Source organism: Lucilia cuprina, chromosome 2, assembly GCF_022045245.1.
Source record: "Lucilia cuprina isolate Lc7/37 chromosome 2, ASM2204524v1, whole genome shotgun sequence".
Taxonomy (NCBI): Eukaryota; Metazoa; Arthropoda; class Insecta; order Diptera; family Calliphoridae; genus Lucilia; species Lucilia cuprina.
Window position 1 is genome coordinate 25,546,476 of NC_060950.1, and position 18,712 is coordinate 25,565,187.

Below are 18,712 nucleotides of genomic sequence, written 5' to 3' on the forward strand. Positions count from 1 at the left end.
TAGAACAGAACTAGAACAGAACTAGAACAGAACTAGAACAGAACTAGAACAGAACTAGAACAGAACTAGAACAGAACTAGAACAGAAATAGAACAGAACTAGAACAGTCATAGCAAAGAACTAGATCAGAACAGTAAAAGTTACAGTCTGTCATAAGACCCCGACCATATACATACATACATATGTGTGTATATAGTAGATTGATTTCATGTGTGTACAAAATTTACTAGAGATGATAATTTTAGTCTGTTTGATTAGTGATGTAGGATGATTTTTATAAATCTTTTCAATATGAATGAACTTTTGTTGTTTTATTATTATCGATTTGCACAAAGTCGTAAACTTTTTATATTTTTTATTTCTATATCTGTTTTTGTTGTTTTTATCATAAATGGTAACAATAACAAAGGGAAAGCCAAAAAATAATAAACAGTAAATATATTTAAGTTGCTTAAATGTATTTATTTAAATTTTATTTGTTATTTCTGTTTTCTTCTGTATAAAATAGCTTAAAATAAAATATTTAAATGTTCAGTGATGTGTAAAAGATACGAATATTTCTACTTAAATAGTTTGCTGGTATGTGAGTGTGGAAATGTTTGCAAATCTATTATTATTGTTTTGTGTATTTGTTATTTTTTGTGATAGAGCTATAGTATGCACTTCAGCAGGTTTATTTATATCTTGAAATATTTTTGTTTTGTATAAAAAGTAACATAACATATGTTAATGTGTACGTATGTATGTATATATTATGCTTACATTACATTGTAATTGTGTTGTTGTACTTCGAGTACAAGTTCTTTATCTCAATATAGGGCTCTGTAAATGTGTGTATTTTTACTAGGGCTGTATGTGTCATATCAAAGGCATTTATTGTTAAATACTGGTCTTATTGTTGTTGATGCATTCCGTATACATTTCAGGCCCTTAGTTTTACCTTCTTTTCTATCTCACTCATCATCTGTATCGCCATTGCCACCACTACTATTACAAAAACCACAATTACAACTACACACATAACATCACTTGAAAACATCATTACAATCGCACCACATCCGTTTCCGTTTTTTGTTCTTTTCAAGCGCAACAAAGTAGGAAAAAAAGCGAAATAAATGGTTGTGTTGCATTGTAAATGAATACAAAATATTAACTCATGTTGCACAATGCGGGTACTTTGCCTCATGTATTAAGCAACTTAGACTACTGCTGCTTCTGTAGGTTGTTGCTGTTTATTTTATTTTTTATTTTAGTATACGTTTTTTGTTGCATTATGTTTACTCATGTTCATGCCTCCATCACCACTGTATGGATGTAATTGACCTTGAAATGTTTAAATATTTTGCGTTGTTATTGTTGTTTTTTTATTTATTGTTGTAAATTTTAAAGCCCGATACCCTACAATAATTTGAAGTATAATGTGTATGCTGAAGTAATGATAAATGGTGGATATTCTGGTGTTTTCGATAGGTAGTCGTTAAACGATTTTTTCCGACATGATATGTCAAGTTTTTTGTGTTTTTTATAAGCACAAATAATTTTAGATAAGTTACAATTTAGTAAGTACAAACCTACACTTGGAGGTCATATGGCATATTATGGTTCTGAATTTTGGCAGAAAACTTTTAGTCGCCGATTTCTGGTATTAAGCTACTGAACTAGAACTGAACTAGAACTGAACTAGAACTGAACTAGAACTGAACTAGAACTGAACTAGAACTGAACTAGAACTGAACTAGAACTGAACTAGAACTGAACTAGAACTGAACTAGAACTGAACTAGAACTGAACTAGAACTGAACTAGAACTGAACTAGAACTGAACTAGAACTGAACTAGAACTGAACTAGAACTGAACTAGAACTGAACTAGAACTGAACTAGAACTGAACAAGAACTGATAAATTAATAATTTTGAAAAATGTTCGATTAAAAATTTCGACGATATTTCTCATTTTAGTGTAGCCTGCCCATGTTATCCAAATTTGCTTAATCACTTTCAAAATGTTATTATTGCAAAATTGTTTGTTCAAATTTTTTGTTTTTTTGTTGTTTAAGATTAATGTACATATTTTCCTGCCGCTTTAATGCCAAATTAATAAAAATGCACAGGAAAAAGCCAAAATGAACTGCAAAAAAAATGAAAAAAAATGTACATTACGCGAGTTCATAGATGAAAGAAATACAACTTAATTCAGTTGTTTATCTCGTTTGTAAATATTTACAGACATAAATAATAATTTTATTGCACATTTAATGGTTGCGGGTTGGATTCTTTGCAACATTTTGCGGCCTCTGTTCAATATCAATTAATATATGATGCGATTAATATGTAGCATGTTCATTATAACAAAAACAAACTTTTAATGCATATTTAATGTGACGTGTTGGTGGGTGGGGTAATTGGTTATATTGAAAAGGTAAAATTTTGAATGTTATGTATGTAAATGATAATTAAAAAATTATTGAAATTAAATATCTAATAAAACCTATCTTTTAACGGTTTTTATACAAATTTATGTTTTAAGTTTTACTGCGATTTATAAAAAAATTATTTTCAAGTTCTTTATTAATAAAAAAAATATAAAATAATATGCGCCCCCGGGTGGGCTCGAACCACCAACCTTTCGGTTAACAGCCGAACGCGCTAGCCAATTGCGCCACGGAGGCTTACGTTCAAGTGACAACTAACACTAGTCTAATACAAATGCACATTAGAAGCGTTTTGAATTTGTTTACAACATTACTTATCTTTCAACACAATCAATAAAATAAATAAAAAAGTATAATAATAACAAGAACAACATGAATGTACATACGTAATTTATTACTTAAACAAATAACAACAATAATTTATAATCTCAGAATTTATATTGATTTTATTTCCAAAATTTTGTGTACAAAAAAAAAAAACGCTAAGAAAAAATTGTGTTTTCCAACCTGTGAAATTTTTTAAAATATGCACAGACGGACAAAACATACCAAAAAAAAAGTACCCAAATATTTCATGATCAAGAGCAACTTTTATATGATTTTTTTTAATATTTGTGAATAGATTTAAATACAATACTTATTGTACTTTATAAATGTGAACTTTAGTTGAATATTTTATTTTAAATACTAGAAATATAGATTTTACCTTATAATTTATGTCTTTTTTTATACAATTTATTTTGGGAAAATTGTATCAATATACAAAAGCACAATATCTATTCGTTTATAAAATAATAATAAAACAGATTTTTATGGCTTTTGAATCTGTTCTAGTGTTCGCATATTCTTTTATAGCATAAAGTAATTAAATTCAATTTACTTTAAAAATATATCTATTCATTTTATTTTTGCCATTTAAATCCATTTTATTTAGAGTTTTTTTTTTGTTATTTTTCCAGCATATTTCTTTTGTTAGGATTTATGGAAATTTGTAAAAAATTGCGCAATTAATGTGAAAGTTACATGAACGTGTATGAATGAAATATTCAAATAAAATTTTTTCATTTTATTATATTTATTCAATGTTATTTTTAAAGATTTTAAAATGGGGTTTTTATTGGTTTTACACCCACCTTAAAGCATACCAATCGGTCAGAATCACTTTCTTAGCTGATATCCATCTGTCATCCCTCCAGGGCCAAGTTACCTTGGTGAAATTTTCATCTTGATGATATTGTAACACCCCAGTGTAAAAAGGGTGCTACCAATACATTTAGTCTGCCGGAACTATAGACTGGTAAAATGCATCCTTCGCCTTTCCCTGGAATGATTTGATATGGGGTCGAACCAGAGTACCATATAATCTGTAACTACGGGTGGTCAGCTATCCGCAGGACTTGTAAGTCCGAACGTCCGCCTGTTGTACCCCCGGGGGCATGTTAGCTTGATGAAATCTCTATCTTGGTTATATTGCAAGTCTGCCAGGACTCTAAACTGGTAAAATGTATCCTCAGCCTTTGCATGGTATGATTTGATATTGAATCGAACTGGAGTACCATATAATCTCGCACTACAGGTGGTCAATCGTATGCAGGACTTGTCCTGGCTGGTTAGTTGGATGAGGTTCTTTCGGGATCGACGTAGTGGCTTTGGTTTAAAACCCGCAATCGCGGGGAGAGAATATTGCTTTAAAGACTGATATATTAATGCCATATATGTCTGTATTCTCTTTCCGGTGCTGTTGGCATCTCAAAAGATGTCACTGGCTGATGTGACAGAGCAACCTATGTTGGATTCCTGAACCTGTTGAGTATAGGATGGGAAATTTTCAGTTTGACACTTGGTAGTTGCCTGTCATCCCGTAGATAGTTCACTATGGCCAGAGTATGGATGTAAGTTGGTGAACAATCGGGAAAGTTTTCTTTATCAGCCAGGCGATCAGTACTGATTTAGTATTCCTCTTACTTTAGTGCTGGTGCCTTCTCAACAATATTCATGCTACACGACTTATGGTTGAGAGGCAATAATAAGGTTTGAATTTGTCTTGGAAAACTCCTCCTTCCTTTGTCACATTATTTTGGCTGGGTATTTCGGACTATCAAATATGACTCTAGGTGCCTCACTAGTGTAGTTGTGTTGACTTTAAGAATTTTAGGAATGCACTGCAATGGGTCATTAGTTGATTGAATTTTCGTGAATGCAATCTTTCATGGCATCAAAAAGGAGGTTGATGTTTGTGTCGCCCCTGTTATTGGCTTTAGACCAGTGATAGCTTTTTCCTTAATTACTCCGCTGATAGCAGAAGTACCTAAGCAAAGTTCCTGCACATGGACCGGTACAGTCAAACAGATTCGGTGAAATTTAGGATTAAGCTTCCGAACATCAACTTTGCGACTGTTAGTTACTATTGCCTTTTTGAGCGAGTTTTATGCGACTAAACTAGAACAGAAAGATTCAAACGGGTACTTAATTCTCAATTGTGAACAAAAGGGCTGAACAAAAGATCATTACTCAGGTCGTACTGCTTTCTGGCCCCTTCAAGCAATCAATCTCTAATTAAAGATCAATCAATCAATATCTAGGTAAAGATCCAACATACATATACATATGCTAAGATTACCACTATCATGCACTAGAACTTTTCCTTACTTTATACCCTGAAATGTATGAATTAAATGTTATTGAAGCTTGGATCAGTGTTCAATTTTCGACATCATCATATTTCAAAATCAGTTACAATATGGTCAACTTTGGTCGACATGACCAAGACAAAACTCTTGGTTTAATAAGAAGTGCAAAATTTCACACATATCCAGGAATATACGGTCACCAAAGTACCAAGACGAGGAATAATTTTAAAGGATCCAAAGTTCTTATTCTTCCCCGGTGATCTTATTGTCATTCGATTAAAGAGTAAAGAAATGACCAAATATACACAAATAATTCTTGATTATCGAGAAGCAATCAATAAAAAAGCCAAACTTATTCATACAGTTAAAGTGCGCCAGAAGCAGGCTTTAAAACAGTGGTGTTCAATACTACCCCAATTGGCTAATTTTCTCGACATGTTATAATATGTCTTCTAGTATAGTGGAAAGTTGCTAATGCTAATGATAAGGCTCAAAAATGGGAGTGGCTAAAAACAATATAATTCAACCTACTAAGAACAACATAATTTAACTCATCAATATGGATATCGTAGAGGTCCTACTAACTTTCCTTCTGAAAACTTATGTATGTAGTAGCATATCGTCATTGAAGCCAAAAACACGACACAAAACAAATAATACCTTACAATATTCTTTAAAAATTTACGAAAATTTTTTCACCTAAAACACAGCAATAATAAATAAGCAAAAATTTACAAAATGTTTATATAATTTTGTCAATGGCATAAAATAGTTTTTTCTTTTTAGACAATGATACTGACCAGGTGTATAAATTCCTTGACTTTTGTTTATTAACGAAGAAAAAAACAAAAGTAGAGAATATTTCCAATTCCAAATTGTATTGAAATAAAGAAATAAAAACAAAATAATTGAAAAATACACGTACCATAAAGGTGTTGAGTTAATAAAATTTTCATTGTCTACACTTTATTATAAACACACATAGCAAATGAATGAATGACTAAATGACTGACTGACACAATTGTATACACAATTTAATTTAAATGCTGATTCGTACAGTATTTCGTTCATTTCATTTCAATTTTCGATTCTTACTTCTCAGTCTCATTTCAGTTTGTAATTAAATTGCAATTAAATGTTTTTTTTCTTTTTTGTGTTTGCTGTTTGCTATTTCTCACCCCCTTTGGATTCTTTTTCGCTTTATGAATTTCTCTTGGTGGGTGTAATTTATGGAATCACTCTGGTACAGGTGTGTGAATTATACTTTAAGAATGCGCTACAGATAATGTGGTATGAATGTTTAGCGATTTGTGGTATTTGTATTAACTAGAACAGAACTACCTAGAGCAGAAGTAGAACGGAACTAGAACAGAACTAAAACAGAAATAGAACAGAACTAGAACATAACTAGAACAGAACTAGAACAGAACTAGAACAGAACTAGAACAGAACTAGAACAGAACTAGAACAGAACTAGAACAGAACTAGAACAGAACTAGAACTGAACTAGAACTGAACTAGAACTGAACTAGAACTGAACTAGAACTGAACTAGAACTGAACTAGAACTGAACTAGAACTGAACTAGAACTAAACTAGAACTGAACTAGAACTAAACTAGAACTGAACTAGAAACAAGGGTGTGTGAAATGTTGCATATTTTACATCATAAAATATCAAATATTGTTTAATGTATACAAAAAATTTCTAATAAATTAATTAATTTAAAATAATTTGTTTATTTACACTGAAACTGTTAGAGTTTTCTAAAGTGTCTGCAAAAATAAAAAAAATGTGTTTCTTTGAAGATAAACAAAAACTGTTTTATTTAAATTTTTTTCTGGAGTGTCTGATTTGTGGCTTTTCTATTGAAATTTAATATTTATTGTTTTAATAAAAGAAAACTTGTTGAGTTTTTAAATGGAAGCTGTAGAAAAAAAAAAACAAAATCGATGGCTATTCTCTAAACAAGCTTTTATTTATTTCTATTTGAAATAATTATTTTTGTTGTGTTTTTAAAGTATTTCAAATGTGTAGTTCAATGTTAAAAAAAAGTTCGATTTAAATGGATTAGTAGACTGTGTGTGGGCTTTACATAAATTTAGGCATTTTATAAAACAGATTTAATAACCTTAGATATATAGAAACTTTTTGGAAATATTAAATTTCAAATAAAAGGTAATATTTATAAATAATTTTTTGTTTTATGTGATTTCTCTTAACAAAATATAAATTTTTAAGAAGAAAGGAATAAAAGAATCACAGAAATGTCTTAATTTTCCATGTACTTTTTTACCATTAAAGTGAAAACAGAAAAAAACTGAAAAACTTTATTCTAAAATAAAATTTGTGAAAATCGTAAAACTACTGCTGCAAAACTAACAAGTAAAAGAGAATGAAGTACTATAAAATCTGTGCAAAGACACATCATGATGTGGCAACAAGTTAAGTAACATTTACCACAATACGCTCATTTCAACCAACAAAAATATCATGGCTAAGATGGTCGGTCGGATTTGTTGTTGCTTGAAAGGGGGGGTGGGGGTATGGCAAAAAAGGGAGGTAAATTACGGCTAGCACATGATAAGAAAAGACGTTGGATTTAGAGGAAAACGAAAGCCATGTATAACTGTATAGAAATAGCAAAAACAACAACTACTACAAACTAAATAATATTCAATGCCAAAAAAAAAGAATACTAAAACAACAAATCTACACAAGTGGTGTCTGTGTTGCAAGTAAAAACCTCAAACCACACTCATACAAATAAACTTGTTCACTGCATCATCATCACCATCATCGTCGTACATTTAAAATGGCTAAAAACCCAACGACAAATATGAAGAAATTGCTTGTATCATTGATACCCTACATCACTGTTGTCCATTTTACGTTTAGGGGATTAAATAAGTCAAGGACTATAAAACTTAATTACTTGTTATGGATCATTATTATTATTTCTTTTCAGTTGGCACCAAAAAAAATTGTCGCTTATTTATTTTTCTTTTAATTCGTACATGGAAGAGTGAAAAGATTGCCATCAGTCGCCTATGATAATTTTAATACATTATTAAAAATGTATGTAACAGTTAGGGACATAAAATGTACCACGGTATTCGGTGGACTTTCTGTCGGTATTCGAAATTCCGCAGACACGAAATTCTAGGACACTTTTTAAAAAGAAATCCAAAATGCAATATACACCGAATTTAGGAGCAATTATTTTCGGTATATGCGTGTCCCTTTCTTAAGTTCTAAACAAATTTTCCAATACATTACTGTTTCTGTTTCATGGCTTTGAGTAGAGTTAGAAGGTCTATGGACATTCTTGTCTGGTAAACTGAAGGTGTTGGGTTCGATTCCCACCTGAGGGTGTATTTCTTCGGATTTGACAAACAACAAACTAGAAATAACATTTCTCACGAAAAGTGATTGGAAAATTCTTAGTTTCTGAACATTAAAAGTTAATTCATCCTTTTACCAATAAAACCTAGATTAGGTTAGCAGGCTGTCCTTTGTTTTCAGGCGTACAATTGGGTCCATATCTCTGATCCCTTTGTGATACTTAAAAAGGGAAAAGCAATCGGTGTATTACTACACTTCGACCCATCTACTCTGGTTTCCTATCCAAACCATTTTGTCGCACGAATAAAGGAATCTATCCATCAGATTCCAGCCTTAGATAGGTCATTGACATTGGATCCTAGCAGATTCAATTTATGCTCCGCTAGGGCTGGACACTGAAAGAGGTATATTCGATAGAACCTTAGCCAGTTTGCAGCCCGTTTTGTGGCTGATAGTTCTGCCTGAAGTACGCTACATTGTTCAGAAAGTTGGAAAGAAACTTCACTTATCGATTAGGAGCCATCGCTGAAGTCCTGTAACAAACAATCACGGAGAATAGATTCCATCTTATTTGAATCGTATTGAATCGACACTGAAAAGCATATATCATGGTTTGGGGGAGCAGTAGTCAATGTTGCATGAAATTGCTCCCTAGCAGTTGATTATAGTAGAATGACCTGACATAATCACATGCCACGTACCGATTGTACTGAGTCTAATTGCTAAGTTGAGAGCAACTTCATGAACCATTTGATCAACAGGTGACCAACTCATTATGACAAAAAGAGCCGTTGATGGAGTGGTACGAAGAGCACTTGTTATCATTAGCGCTGAGATGCGCGAGAGATTCCTTCAAATCTCTTTCGATGGACGTCCATTTCTAAGGATTCCCACCAGAGTAGTTTACCATATTACCATGTCGAAGAGCCATTTGGCATTCTTAGCCCCAAAATTTCCAATTGCTCTCCTACATGAGTATAAGACCGAAGCCGCTTTGTTCACTTTGGATTGAGGGTTCAAGTGTCATGATAGTTGCGAATAAAGAATAACTCCTGGATATTTTTCAGATATGTTTAACTCAACCCCATTCAAGCGAGGAAGAGTGAAAGTGGGTAACTTGTATTTTCTGGTGAAAAGAACAAGTTTTAGATTGATTTACACCTAGACCACAATTTATAATTCAGGTACTAAGTGATCTAAGAGTGATATAATATAGGTATTTTTGAGGTCTGATTATGCAAGGTTCCATAAAAATGGGAAGTACCGTAACATTTGCTGCTCCCATTTCCAAAACCATGATCCTCTAGGCCAATAGCCACTTTATGAAAGCTCGAATAGGCTGGTTTATTCCCAAGCCATGTAAACCTGATATTATCTACTCGGCGAGCAACTCCCCATATATTTATACATTTAAGAATTTCATGTACAGAAAATTCATTTGTTTTAAAACTTTTTTACATCATCAAATCAAGGTACTATACACGAGTGGGCTATATAATCGGAGTTTAGTATGGATTCAACTATTTATAATTATGATTGCATTTTAGATGTAGCAGTTGAATTTTTGTAGTTTTCATATTTTCTGCTTTAAAACACATTGAGTAAAATGTTGAAAAAAGTAAATTAAACCCAACAATGAACAGAAAACATAGACCAAGAATCTAGATAAAATTATAAAAAAATATATAATAAAAAGCACTTCACATAGCCACAAATGAAGACTAAACTATTCACAATACAAACACACGTGTAAAGGATGTGTCTATTTCTTTTTTTTTTAAGAAAAACATTGTAAGAATAAGATATATACAAATAGACAGTTTAATACTATAAACTACAACAATACTGCCACTAGTTGTACATTCTAAATTCTTTTTACTTGTTGTTGTTATAGTAAATTTAAACAAATTTCCTACTCGTATGTATAGAATGCAAGATGAACATGCAAGCAAAAAAAAAAAAAAAAGAAAAAAAGATGTAAACAAGGCAACAAGCTTTGAATGAACCGACAAAACATTTTAGCAAAAGTTGTATTTTTTCTATTTTTTTCCTCCACAAAAAAATAAAAGATTTTCATGTTGATGAAGGATATTTTTAAGATTTTCTGTTGGTACTTTTTTTGTATGTATTTCTTGTATATGAGAGATGAATAAGTAAAAAAAAAAAATTAAAAACAAAAGTTACATATACAGTAATGTTTGTGACATTGTAACATTGGGTTATTTAACTGTAAATTTAGATACTTATTCATATATTCACACTGTATGTGTGTTCATACACATTTATATGTGTCCTTTTTCATTTACTTAGATTCATACAAACAAACAAACACACACACACATCCTCATTTATAAATTTTAAGAATGTCTTATAGATTTCTATATATTTGTGAACATTAGTAACAAAATAATAAATGTTAAAGAAATGAGTGAAACCTAAAATAGAAAAAAAATTGTGGTTATTTTTTAGGTCTCATTATGAAATGTGTCACATAAAATGTCACAAATATCTTGTCAAGTTTCCGTTCTCATTTTTTGTCATTGTATGTATTTCATTGTTGTGTGTGTGTGCTATTATATACATATGTATGTATGTAATTGTATAAAAGTATCCGGCAATTCAGATGGCAGGACGACATTTGAACCTTTACACACAACAAGGATACTTTTGAACAAAACTCTTTATAAAGAATTTTTGATAAATTTTTATTTTTATAAAACATTGTAGAGAAAATTTTCGAAAATCTTTGTTAAATAGAAATTTTTCGATCAATTTTCGTCAAATAGAGTCATAGTGTCCAGTGGCACAATAGGTCCATGGGCGTTATTCTACACCACATTGAGTTATAGTTTCCACAGATGTTATGACAATTTCAAAAGTGTCAGAGTAACATAAAGTCATAAATAACACAGAGTTTCAAACTCCTGAGCCTGGCAAAAGTCCGGCTATACAGGATACTTGATGAAATTTAGGAGCAAATCTTTTCGGGATAAAAGTGACACTTTTTTATGTATCATAACATCCTTAAACAATGTGACATGACACAGAAAATTTTTGATAAAGTTTCTTAAAAAAAATTATTTGATTTTCTTAAAAAAAATCAATAATTTTTTTTTTTTTTTTGAAAATTTTCGATAATTTTTTATAGGAAATTTTCGATAATTGTTTTTATAGAAAAATGATGATAAATCAAAGAAAAATTTCTATAGAATTTCTTTTTTGTAAAAAAGTTCCCATAGAAACAACTTTTTTATATAAAATTTTTAATAAATTTTCTTTTTTATAGAAAATTTTCGATAATTTTTTTTTACAGAAAAATTTCAATAGATTTTCTTTTTTTCTAGAAAAATTCCGAAAAATTTTCTTTTTTTATAGCCAAATTTTGACAAATTTTCTTCTTTTATTGAAAATTTTCCAACAATTTTCTTTTTACAAAAAAAATTCGATAAATTTTCTATAAATTTCCTTTTTTATAGAAATTTTATTTTTTATTTTATTAATTAATTATCTTTTTTAAAGAAATATTTTGATAAATTTCATTTTTTTAATGAAAATTTTTGATAAATATTATTTTTTTTAAAGAAATAATTATATAATTTTTTTTATAAAAAATCTTTTTTAATAGAAAATTTTCGATAAATTTCCTTGGTTTATAGAAAATTTTTGATCAATATTTTTTTGGCACAAAATTTTCGATAAAAAATTTTTAATAAACGATTTCTGATAACTTTGCTTCAAATAGAAAATTTTATTTTTAATTTTTCGTTTATTGGAAAATTTTTGATCTAAAAGTTTTCATAATTTTCTTTAAAAGAAAATTTCTCTTTTTGATATACAATTTTCAAAAATAAAATTTTCCCTTAAAATTAAAATTGATCGAAAATGTTCATTTAATATAAAATTTTTGAAAAAATTTTCTTTTTATAAGTTCTTACCAAAAAAAATAAAGTGTAAATACTTTATTTCTTTCAAAAACTACTAGGTAATTATTATAAATATGCAGCGTAGAAGGTCAGAGACGACGACTATTAGGATACTCTATGATGTTCCCATTTGTTAAATGGTATTCACATTACGGATAATATCATTTTCAAGTGTGTGTGTGTATGTATGTATGTCAAGTTCAAATTACATTCTCGTAATGGGTTTCATGTGTGAATATGTCTTTGACAACTTACAACATTGTTCACTTTAAGTTTTTTCCTTTGAATTTTTTTTACTTAAAAGAAATCTATAAATATAAACAAAGAAAAGTAAAACATCTTAGAAAGTAACTACAGTTGGTTAAGGTCGAGCGACGAGTGATTCTAAAGAAAAGGTTAAATGTTAATAAAAATTTATTTTTTTTCTTTTAAAATTTATCAAGCTTTTATTTTATAAAAGGTTTACTAAGCTAAATTTCCATAGTCATTTTGTTTAATATATATATACCCCCTATTCAGAAAGTTATTTTTGGTTTACTAATTCCTTTTCTAAACAAAATTTTCTCAATAAAACCTCCATAACTTTATCAATCGTTTCATTCTAATCTAATGGAAAATACGTATGATTAATTTTTAATTACATAGTGAAGTTAATTATTGTTCATACGCCACATGGTTACAATTTTTAATGTTTAACATGGATTTTTTTAAAATTTTATTTTATTTTAAAATTTGGAAAGTAATTCTCGCGTGATCGCCATTATAATCAACAGAGTTGCAACAGACTCTCTGTATATAACTGCTTCTAAGTAATGCAGTATTTGGTTTAACAGCATGCTTTTGTTTTACTTTCTACGTGTGAGGTTATGTTGAGTTCATCTGGTGGATTTATATGTGGATTTATTCGGGACTTAAGCTTCCTATTAACGGAATATTTGTAAATTTTCCGCATTACATTTTAATCGAAAAAAACGTATAAGTAATTTGTAATTACAGTGACAAGTTAATTATTCTTCATACGCCACAGATTTACAATTTTATGTTTAAAATTAAATTTGGTAACAAGTATGAATTTATAGCCGGGCAAGCCCGATCATATGATACCTACAAGTAAGTGTGATAAAAATGTTGACTATTTTCTAAATAATAAAGCAGTTAAGAATACTTATACTCATTATTGACAAAAAATATATGTTTATTTAATTACAAAAAGGCACATGTGGGGACAAGGATAAATACGGTCCTTCAAATTTTGGTTGAGAAATTTTTTACTTAAAAGTTATTTATGTAGAATTCAATCGTGTTATTAGTGTTTATATGTGAATTTCAAGCTTTAAGTCATTTTCTAAAGGGAAGTTTTAAACTTCTAAAAAATGAATTTTTGCCGACTTTAATTGAAACAGTAGAACATTTAACATAATTAAGAGAACAAATGTCGTATTCGGGGTATGGTTGTATGGGTGAGAAATAATTTAAACAGTTTTGAATAGCGTTCTTGGGTTAACTAATTAACTAACTAAGTAACTAACTAACTATCTAACTAAATAACTAACTAAGTAACTAACTAACAGACTAACTAACTAACTAAGTAACTAACTAACAGACTAACTAACTAACTAAGTAACTAACTAACTAACTAACTAACTAACTAACTAACTAACTAACTAACTAACTAACTAACTAACTATCTATCTAACTAACTAACTAACTAACTAACTAACTAACTAACTAACTAACTAACTAACTAACTAACTAACTAACTAACTAAATAACTAACTAAATAACTAACTAACTAACTAACTAACTAACTAACTAACTAACTAACTAACTAAATAAATAAATAACCAACTAACTAATAGGGCCAATACTTTTTGGATGTTATAAACATCAGCACAAACGCTTTTATGTTAAATTGAAGTTTTTTACAATGGCATACTGACAGACATACTGTAACGGTGGATGTAAATCCACGTCGAACAGCTAACATAAATATGGGTGTATTGTAAATAAGGAGGTCTCACTATCTCCAACTTTGTATTTCACTAAATTTCTTTTTTATTTGCTCTAATTGATTTCAGAGATCTTTATGCCTCCATATGGATATTTTACCTAAGTGTTTTGCACGAAATGATGGATTTAGAAACATTGAAATCGATATAATACACACATATCCGTATGAAGGCAATGATGTAGAATCAGAAACCTATATTATACAATTGTGTATGTGCTCTTTGAGCTATAAAATACACACAATTTAAAAATACCCGGCAGGTTTTAATGACAATAACCCTCAGGACTTTATTTCGTAGACTATTTCAATTTTTAAGATCATTTCACTTTTCGTAATGCAGATGGAAAGTTAATCGACACGTAACAAGAGGTCTAGTAAAAAGTGTGTCTACATAATATTTAAGAGGAATGACCCCTTACAAAACCGTTGGGTTCTTATATTACGCACACACATCCCCGTAGAAAACTATACAAAAATCCAGAATTACGATGAAGCGATTGATTGAACAAAGTCTATTTTATGCGAATGCATGTGAGTGTGTGTTTCTTCCTTTGCATCTGTATGAAACTTTGTATTTCTCTATCAAATTATATTTGTGTCCTTCACAAACAAATGACATTAAAAATCAAATCCTTTTATGAGGTCATTTTATGTGTGTTGAGTTTTTTGATTTTATTTTCATGAGACAAAATATGATTCTACTCTAGGTTGCTTTAAAAATGCATTGAATGATTGCACTAAAACAAGAAAAATCCCCCATTTTTATAAAGTTATGGCAACGAGTATTAACTGTAATTTAAAACACATCTGTATTATTGATGTATTGCAATCACTGCTACTGCAGGCTTAAGTTATTTGCAATTTAAGGAAAAATTTTAGGTTTTGTTTTTTTAATTAAGTTTGTTATTTGAGAAGATTATTGCTTAAAGGTTGCAGAAAAAAATATAAAATTCTATCAAGAATTGAAACGATGTTTTCCTAAGGAAATGTGGTGTATAAAAGATAAGTTAAACGCATGCAAATCTGGGGGAAAAATAAATGCAATTAAAATCATAAATGCAGAATATATTAACAACGAGTTGCAAGAATTTAAATTTAAGGATTAAAACTGTTCGTTATAGGACATTAGGCTGAAACTCAAATTTCAAACTCAAAATTGTTGGTTTGATCCCCAACTTATACCTGATTTTCAACTGAAATAACTTGTTCATTAAGGAAATTTTAAAAATTGTAAAAAAAAATCCGTAATAACTTTTTAATAGAAACCCATGTGCCGTATGAGTAATAATTAACTTCTTATAGTAATTACGAATTACTCATACGCTTGTTTGTTTAAAATGAATTAATTTGTATAATTATTGAGAAGAATCAAAAATTATTGAATCACAAATTAGAAAACATTTTCTATAAAAAAGGAAATTTAATGAAAATTTTCCATCGAAAGGAAAATTTATCGAAATTTTTTTATCAAAAAGAAAAATTAATTGAAAAATTTTCCGAACAAAAGAGAAAAATATTTTGTGAAATTATTACAAGTCGCATATGTATATCAGAAACTTTCAGAGCTAGAGCCATGTTACCTTGGTGAAAAAACCAACTTGGTGTTATTGCAATCCCGATGAACAGAAGTGTCGCCGGGAATATAAATTGGTTACAGTCTAGTACCTGGCTTAGTCCTTGCATAAATTGAAAAGTGGTCGAACCTGAGCACCACATAATCTGGTACTACGGGTGGCCAGTTGCCAACAACACTATGTCCTGGCTGGTCAGTTGATTGAGATTTCTTCGGGATCCACGTAGTGTTGGTTTAAGGATTGATATATCCTATACCTAATGGGTTGGAAAATTCTCTCTTGGAACAGGTCTTTGTACAAAGCAGCATATGCTGGATACCTGAACCCGATCGGTTTTGGGACGCCGATCGCGTTATGGGACACCTGCATATGCTGGGGGTTAGTATTGGTTGCTGTGATCATAAGAATGGAACTGATGAGAAAGTCGTCATATATTGGAGACTAGTACTGATTTAGTATGACTTTTTCGCTTTGGGGAAGTTCCTCGGTGCTGTTGCCATCTCAACAGGATATATTGATACATGCTGTGCGACTATTTGTCGTGACAGTTATTGAAATTATTGACTTTGGAATTCCTATTTCTTTGTCACATTATCGGTTCATAAAAGAAGGATCCTGATCCATTTTGTTGGGTATTTTGGACTATCAAATATGTCTCTAGGTGCTGTTGCCAAATCAACAGATATCATCCCATCTGCGTGGTTGTAAACTGAAATGATGTTTTACATCTCGGAAGTTAAACAACGTGGCAGCAATGGTCAGAGATTAGATAGCTCGAGTACTTTAGCAACGTGTTTGTAAATGGATCGGCCTAATCCATGTAAAAAACTGACACCTAAGTTCTTCATTGAAGGATTCAGGGGCGATGATAGACCGTTGTAAAGTCTACCCAGTGGATGAAAAAGACCACCGTGAAATAAGGCCGTCAAGGTAGGTGTTCACGTGAAGCACTCCGACATTTGCGTCAGAGCTAGAGACCTTAAAATGGTTGTAAAATGGCCAGCATAGCTCTAGTATTCGTGGCACTTTCCATATGAATAAAATATTAAATTTCAAATTTTGTCGAAACCACTTTAGTGTCAATTTAAGTATTTAATGAAAAATATTGTGAAACTTTTAGAATTAAAATAATCAAATATTGTTCGAACAATATTGACATCCATATGAATATTGACGGGAAACCATTAAAACTCCAATTTTAAAATTTAAAAGAATTTTACCGATAATTTTTTATAAAAAGAATTTTCCTAAAAATTTGTCTACAAAAAAAATTTTGTAAAAAAATTAACATTTTTGAAACATTTGTGAAAAATTTAATATACAAATAAATATAAAAACAACATTTATAAAAATGTTTGCAAAAAAAGGAAAATTGAATAAAAAATTTTTATTAAAATGTAAATTTATCAAAAATTTTCTATAAAAAGAAAAATTATTTAAAAATCTTATTTAAAAAGGAAAATTGATCAAAAGTTTTCTATAAAAAGTTTTGAGAAAATTTTCCATAAAAGGAAAATTTTCCAAAAAATGAAAATTTATTCAAAATTTTCCATAAAAAGGAACATTTAGGAAAATTTTTCTATAAAACTATAATTTATCAAAAATTTCGTTTAAAAAGGAAATTCATTGAAAATTTTTTATAAAAAGGAAAATTTATCTAAAATTTTCTATAAAAAGAAATTTTTTAAAAATCTTTTCTATAAAAAGGAACATATAAGAAAATTTTTCTATAAAATTATAATTTATCAAAAATTTCCTTTAAAAAGAAAATTCGTAGAAAATTTTTTATAAAAAGGAAAATTTATCAAAATTTTCTATAAAAAGAAATTTTTTAAAAATCTTCTATTAGGCAAATTTATCAAAAAATTTCTATTAAATCAAGTTGATAAAAAATTCTCTTTAAGAGGAAAATCTAACAAAAATTTTCTATAAAAAGAAAAATTTATCGAAATTTTTTTGCAAAAAGAAAAGGCTAAAAAAGAGATTATCTACAAGAGGGCTCATATTGTATATAAGTGTAAATTTTTAGCTCTTACTATAGAGGTGTAGAGTACAATTAAAACCTATCATTTATACTTATTTTATAAGCATGTATGTATATGGATATATTTATAAATATTTTAAAACTAAATTCAATGTCATTTATTAGATATTTAAATTAAACAAGAAATCCCCTTTCTTTAAAGATTAAAAAAAAAAACAAATAAAAACTTAAAATTTAATTTATAATTTAAATACTTTACTTGCACAAGGACAATCATATAGATAAAAAGTCGCTTTCTCTTAAACGAAATATAACTGCTTCTAATTGTATGTTATTAATATAAGTAGTATGTAGGTTTTGTCCTCCATCTCTTTTATAAAAGTATTTATTTACTAGATACATTTATTTATTTGTTTGGTAATGATATTTGTATCTTTATTTTGTTATTATTGAGTTTGTTATTGATTTAAATGTGTTTTTGAGTGAGTGAGTAAATGAAAGTGTGTGTATGTGTGTATTTGGTATAATTTGTTAAATCAAGGATACCACTTGTTGTGTCACATACTATACATGCCATTGCTGCTGCTGTTGCTGTCAGGTATTTATTCTTGACAATTTGGCAAATAAGAGTATAAACACAAATCAAGGTGATTTAATGTGATTTCTGTTTTTATTTTTTTCACTTCCACTTCATCGTCTATTTCATTTTTTCGTATTTTTAAACGTGAATTCAGTCACTTTGAATAAATGGGTTCTGTTTTCATTTTTATTTTTTAAGTGCTTTTTTCATTTTTTTTAGAAAGAAATTATTTTCT

The 18,712-nt window shown here is 29.4% G+C and overlaps 1 protein-coding gene and 1 non-coding gene across 4 annotated transcripts in view; one reads left to right on the forward strand and one right to left on the reverse strand.

Moving 5' to 3' along the window:
• LOC111682832 overlaps positions 1 to 18,712 on the forward strand; it is a 173,729-nt gene that overhangs the window by 79,402 nt on the left and 75,615 nt on the right. The gene's annotated exons all lie outside the window — the stretch shown is intronic.
• On the reverse strand, positions 2,595 to 2,668 carry Trnan-guu. The gene has a single exon. It is a non-coding gene; the product is annotated as a tRNA-Asn (tRNA).